Source organism: Ceratosolen solmsi, unplaced genomic scaffold (assembly GCF_000503995.2).
Source record: "Ceratosolen solmsi marchali unplaced genomic scaffold, CerSol_1.0 scaffold10, whole genome shotgun sequence".
Classification (NCBI taxonomy): domain Eukaryota; kingdom Metazoa; phylum Arthropoda; class Insecta; order Hymenoptera; family Agaonidae; genus Ceratosolen; species Ceratosolen solmsi.
Window position 1 is genome coordinate 20,137,382 of NW_011948412.1, and position 7,653 is coordinate 20,145,034.

Below are 7,653 nucleotides of genomic sequence, written 5' to 3' on the forward strand. Positions count from 1 at the left end.
ACATGTACATTAGTAGTTATGTCAAGTTGCATTTGAAGTGTATTAAAGGCTATTTAAATGAATTATTTCTTTTCTTATTATTAGATATTACTAAAGAAAGAGTAAATAAAGAAGAAATTTTCGTAATACAAAATTATTAGTAGAGAGCTCAAAATTTCAAATAGTATTAAAAAAAGATTTATAAACATTATATAAATTAGAAAAGACACTAGGAACAAATACATAAACATTTGATGATTCAAAAATATTGTTATAAATACATTTCATTTTTCCATAGAGTTTGAACAAAACAATGAATTTCTTTGGGCAGTAAAGAAAAATTATAAAACTGTAGACGTAATGATAAATTTGCGGAAATTGAAATGGTTTTGACTATTCAAATTCCATATTTTATTTTCATAATTTTAATTTCATTAAAATAATAATGCTAATCCTTATCATTAAATACATAACATATACTTTAGGAATACATTGAGATTATTTCACCGATCAAAATTTACGTTAATGCTTATACAAATTTAAGGAAGAGGCACCATTACGCAAAATAAACAAATGTCAGTTAATCAAATCATCCATTTATTTATAATGAAATCCGGGTCTCTTCCCCCTTTCACTATTAGAATTCGCTTAAAACGGGAGCCACGAATTTCGGCCGGTAGAATCGAGTAGATATCTAGGCACAATATTAAACGGCGCACAGCCATAAACGATGGCGTAATCCATTTGAAACGGTGGTATGTACGAGAGGTGGTAAAGCCTGAAGCGAACTCGGTAATGCATTAGTGCCTACACCAAGTTACCATTTGCTGACGACTATGTGTGCGCGGTAATTCAGCGACTGGCTTTGGCGCTCCATGGGTTTCTCCCTTTGTGAATCTGATAGGGTCTTGTATTATTGGGAAAGTCAAATGATTATTTACTTACTGTTGGAATAAAATACTCGATTATTTATTAATGCAAAGTCTGTATCGATTTTTTCATCTATAAATAAAATTTAATCTATATTTATGTGACTCATATTTAATGAACCACTTATAGAATCTATCGTAATACAATATAAATGCGTTTTATGCATTTAGCAAAATAAAAAATATCTTATAGAGCTGAATCTCGACAATATCTATGGGTGAAAGTATTATTTGCAATTTACAATTTTATATCTTATTTATTAATACGTATTTATTATTCTTTATATTATAACTTAAAAATATTTCGTTTATTAATCATGTGACTTTATATTTTTAAATACCTATTTTCTTAGAATTTTCAAAGTCAAAAAAATTGCTTAAAATATTAACTATGTGTTTAAAAAGCCCATGTTAAGCGAAATTGTTCGATTGTATATATTAAATTAAATTTTCAGCGGGTAGCGCTCAATTTGAAGGGAATCTATCAAATAAGTTCGATTGTCTGACTTTAAGAAAAGTTCATTTCTAAAAGCAATACAATATATATATATATAGAATACACACATACGCACGCAAACATATCTATATATCTATCTATCTATCTCATGCACACACACGCGCGTACACGCATACACGGATGCATACATAGTGAGTGTGAGAGAGTGAGGGGGAGAGGGGAGTGAGAAAAATCCAAAGATGGTAAGGTGCAACTATATCGAAGACTTTTCAAGCCTACAATGCTTTCTCTTTAAAAGTCGATAGACACGAGCTTTAAAGGTTCCCTTGGTCGATTAGCGCTACTGTGTTTTCGCACTCGTGAATGAGGTGTTAAAAGTCGAAGGTAAGGATTGTGACTATATCACCGCAATGAATAGCTGATTTGTAAGATATATATGCTTTTAAAGTTTTATCAAAATAAAGTTTTAATCTAATTTAATTTCAAAATATTGATTTGATAGGGCTATTAAATTGAATTCATTATCGGAAAAATTATGAATTGAAATTGCATAAGAGTAATTATGTAATTGTTTATTGAAGATTTATGAGTTTTCTTCAATTATAACAATAATTGTTGTAAAATAATTGTATAATAACATATAATTGGCAATGTTCTACATAAGCCTGTGTATTTAAAAATAATCGAAAAATATTTAAAATTTTGTAAAAAATATTTTCCATGAAAAATATATATATTGAATTTCAAATGCTGATCATGTAATAATTATAAATGGAATATGAAACAATGAATATAATATACATATAAAGTAGATAAATGAAAATTCATTGTAAATTAATAAAAAGAAACAAAAACAATAAATATAAATAAAAATAATGACTAAAACAATATCTCTTAAATATTCCATACTTTATTTTCAGGCATTTGTAAGAAAGGTGATACTTAAGTCTTTGCGGAATATACAATTGTATCGATAAAAATAAATGCAAAAGGAAATGCCTTTTCTATGAAAAACTAACTTTTTCACTGCAAGCGTATAGAACTCTTTCCTTTCTTAAAAAAAAGAGAGAGAAAAAGAATCTGAAAGAGGAGCAAAAGAGGAACGAAAGAATGAGACGGACGGACGAATTTAAAAAAAAGGAGTACGAGCGACAAATGAGGTTCGAAAGTGGGATACGTGGCGAACAGGAGACGATGCGACGCGTCGCGAGTAACGATATATCTTCCGCATCTACGTGACCAGAATCGTGCACTAGGTTAAAGGCGGATTTGTTACCTATTTTTCGCAAAGGGGTTGCGCCCTTAGGCTAACACAGAAACGACAACCGTAATGTCCGCTTCTATTTGTTTCTGCCTTGCTCGCCTGCCACCCTACGACTGAAGGTCAGGTTTGAGGTTAATGACGCGAAATGTACGCACGAACTCCGCAACAACTCCTACGTGGATGATGCACTTGGAATCTTGGAGATATAACTTTTTCTCCCCTATAGTTCGCTGGTGCCCGAAATTGAAGCTCGTCGTGTAAAAAGAACCAATCATATGAGAGTCGAATCGAATCAAATGTGGAAGGTATAACATTCACTAGTATTTAGTATATAATATTATTGTTTGTGTAATAAAAATGTATATATATGAAAAGCTGAAAAATTTTTATCTGTAATTTATTATAAATATTCTTTAATATAATATAAATACATGTTCAAAACAAACATATCGCTCAAATTTTTTATTTCTATCGATCTTATACGAATTACCAATGTTGAAATATACTGGAAACTTATATATGAGTAGATTTGTATTTTAATTATTTCTAATAGTTCATATTATAAAATAACTTTTTTTCTTAATAATTTCCTCACATTCCAATATACTCTTATAAATAATAATTACATAGAGATATATACGCATATATATATACATATATACCTATGTAAATAAATTATGTATATTATAATTAATCTACAAGGAAAATGGAGAATGATAACATTTTATTAGTTTTCAGAAGGATAGTTTAGACAATACATTCCCCATATATGTAAGAATTATGTATTGTATTGTATAAAAATGTATGTGTATAAAAAAAAACTGTAATCAACATTACCTGATGATTTTTCACCATATTTAATTTGCTACAAATTATTGTTTTTCTATTAAAGTGTCCCTTGCATTGTGTGGAGATAAATGAAAAGTATTTTGTTTTGCTTGAAGCACCCAATTTGTTTATTTACAATTTATTAAAAATATTTTCGTCCAGCTATTGCATTACTGCTTTCATCTAATGCTAACGTAATATTTTGTGAATTTTTGCTACTTTTGTCTCTTCATATTGAATCTATAAATACTGAGAAAATTTATAAAATTTAATATCTCCTAAATATTAATATTCTTTAAATACGTAAAAGACTTTGTAGTAAGTAAAAATTACATTAAGTTAATAAAATTCTTTATCATAATCATATATAATCATTATAGTATTTAAATATTAAATAAAAATATTATATAATCCTTTCTAAATTATATATATTAAGATTATAATATGAAATAGAAACTCAAATAAAATATCATTCTTTACAAATTCTATATTATTTAAAAATTATTACCTTACTATTATTATTATATTTATCTATTATTAAAGAAAAATGGAAAATACGAATTAATATTTAAATAATTATTCTAATAGAAAATATATTTTTCTATTTCAGCTATGAATATAAATACAAAGTATGTTACTACACTCGACTCAGAAGCCTACTTTCGTGGCTACTTACAGTATCATCATAGTCTCATAAGAAATTCATAACTTTAAATATCGATTTTTCTCAGATATTTCAGTGTTTATGATATAATGTCAGATCTTCTTATTCCCGTAATCCATGAAGTAAATTATGAAAAAAGTTAATTCGATCTTATATCAGAATCATTAAATATCAAAGAAATAGCTTACACGCTTCCACCAAGTAATTGTATCTTGTAAAAAGTACTTGCATATTCTAATATTTCAAATAAATCGCTATTTTTAAATGTATAAATGATTTGGCTATAAAAACATTATGGATTTCATATTAATTGCATTAAATAATTATAACAAAATATCATATTATAAGTATATTTTTATTAAAATACGTTCATAATTGCTTTTAAATATCTTTTAATAAATGATATAGTAGTCAATAGTATTTTTATATAAGCAAATACTGGTATAAACATTATATCAACAAATTATCAATTTAATGATTAATTAATGAGTGAAGAGATTTTTCAGAATCGTTATGAGGTTTTTAAATTTCAAATCAAAATGTGTTCGATTTTTAATTTGATGTCATTTATTTAACATCTTGAACTCGTCAAAATTTTAACACACTAATTTTATATACAACTTGCGATACCTTACGACAAGTAATTCCATGGGAGATGTCAAATGTAGTTTCTCGTCATAGTACCACGACCTCACGAGGATAATCGGCCGTTTTAATGGTGCTTTATTGTATTTTAAAATCTACTAGTATCAACAAATATTTTTTCAATGCATTGGTGTTACGATTAAATATTCTAGTCTATTAATTTAAAAATCTGAAAATTTGATATTATCAATAATTATTCGATTTAGAATAATCACGTTTGAATTGATATCATTATACACTTATTTAATATTGATAAAGATTTAAATTTAAAGATTATTTTTTAGAAATATAGAATTTTAATTGTAAAATTCAGATTTGGTACACTAATGATATGACATTTGGTTTATTAATTCTAAAACTAAACATGAATATATTACTTTTTAAAACTAAATATATATGAATTTTAGAAATTAAAAAAAAGTTTATTTAACGTGATAAATAAAATGATTCAGTATATAATATTCAACTTATCGTACAAGCTGAACTTGGAGTTTATAAAAATACTAATTTATTGGAATTTAAATAAATTTATTTAGTATTTTGTTTATATATAGCAAGTGTTTGATTTTAATAATCGTTATAGGAATTAATTCTGAAAATTCATACTTTAACTACATTATTTAAATGTGGAATTCACATTGAAATATAAATGTAAATGAAGTTCATGTGTAACTTTTTTACATACATAAAATTTGAATTCGAAATCAACTTCTTATGATCCTAGTGACTACCAATGAATAACATTATTCTATATATAATTGTATAGATCTTAAATTTATGTAGAAAATAAAGCAATTAGATATTGCATTCGATAAATTTCATTATTAATTTTATTTGTTTGATTTTATATTTTACTTTTCTATAAAAATAAAATTAAATACTGAAAAAAAATTTAAACTAAAATATCGTTAGTAATATCATTGAAGTCATATCATTCAAGGCAAAATTGAAGGTAGATAAATTTTGCACTCTTTTAATAATTAATTTGTTAATATAGATTGTAATATTTAATTATTTAAGTAAACCGTGTCCTCCGGAATGAATGCTTTATGTATTACAATGCAAATAATTCATCTACTTCATAGGAAGGTTGATTAAAATAAACCACTGCTATATAAAAATACTCGTATGTATCGTACCTTATTTATAAAAAGCTTATATAATTTCACACGTCTAATAGAGGAATAAAGATATTAGTTTTAAAATTGAAATTTAATCTACGTATTTAGTCATTCACTAATTATCGAATTTGAAAAATTTTAATTCAATTTTGAATACAGATTACTAGATAATAATGATTATTTTTATCATATAATATTATTTTTTAATATGAGTTTAAAATTTTGTATAATCTAAAAAGTCAATTTAATAATTTTGCAAGGAAGATTTATTTTTAAAAACAAAAAACAACACATAAAAATTAAATTTTTAATTATTTATTACTTAAGATATTTTTATCATCTATGTTTCTTAAATTTACACTAATAACTATAACAATTTAGAAAATATGCTTTTATAATTAATCATTAATAATTACAAAATTTAAATTTGATGATATCTTTAATAACAATAGTGGTAATAATTTATATCTATTAATCTCATATAAAAGAGAAACTTTTTCGTTTTCTTTCAATAAAATGAATTTTCTACGAGATCCTTTTTTTAAAATAATATTTATCTATATATGTGCAATCTAGGTAATGTCTGTAAATACGAAAAGTAAAATTATAGAGAAACTAACGCAAGGGATTCTATAAATATTTGTTATTACTTCATCGTTCATACAACACTTAACTCAAGGCATTAAAAAAAAAAATGTTTTGAGAACAATGTTTTTTCCTGCTATTATGATAATTTCGTTAGGAATATTATTAAAATAAAAGAGTTATAAGTTTTATAATACCGATCTTGTTTAAGTATAGCGTTTATGTATATATATATATATAATTGGAAGTAGTATAGGAGTTGGAGGGAGTAACGGTATATTTTTCCCCTTCCTTAACATTCGGAAGCAGTGCACGAGGTACGGAATCGTGTTTGGTCGGCCGGCGTGTGACGCCGGGTTCGTCGGCGTTAAAATCACTGTACGGGTGGAGAACGGTGCTAACCTACGGTCCATAGAATTGGACTTGAATATTCTCGGCGGGGTTGTAGGTCATCGGCTCAGCTCCCTTTTGCCGTGCCTTCGCCCCTCCTCCTCGGCAGCCTCCTTATCGCGACTCACCCCAACTTTCTCGTTCTCTACTCCGTCGTCTTTACTATACGAGAACGTGTGTGGCACAGTTTAAGTTCAGAACCAAAGTACAATTCGTCAAATGGATCTTGGACAATAGCACCTCACCTCTTGAGCACAGACCTTAACTAAAACTGCCCGCAGGAGATGTGAAACACGTGTGATACTGTATGCTGATTGATAATCGACGGAGATTCTAGTTCGAGTGCGGACCAGAGGATCCGAGAGTAGAGAGCACGAGAATCGAGGCGCGACGTGGCCTGCGACTCGGATATCGCTGACTGGCTGGAAAATGGAGTCTCTCTCCTCTAAACACGAGCGAGTGAGAGCCAGTGTTGGGGGTTGGTGGATCCCGCCACGAGAAGAGGTAGGGATGGTGGTGGAGAGAGGCGCGCGTGATCTGATGGGAGAGGCTCGCCGTCCTCCGGAGGGGGTAGTTTTGCAAGTGGGAGCGAGGGCTAGGAAGGAGAACGACTAGAGAGGGTACGAAAGGGCGAACATCGTCCATGTAGCAACAGGCTGCTCGGTGCTTTTGCTGTCTCTCCTCTCACCCCTCCCCCCTCATGCTCACTCTCTCTCTCTCTCTCTCTCTCTCTCTCTCTTTCTCTCTATCTCTTTTTCTTTCTGTTTATATAACCTTTGGAATGGCTTCAA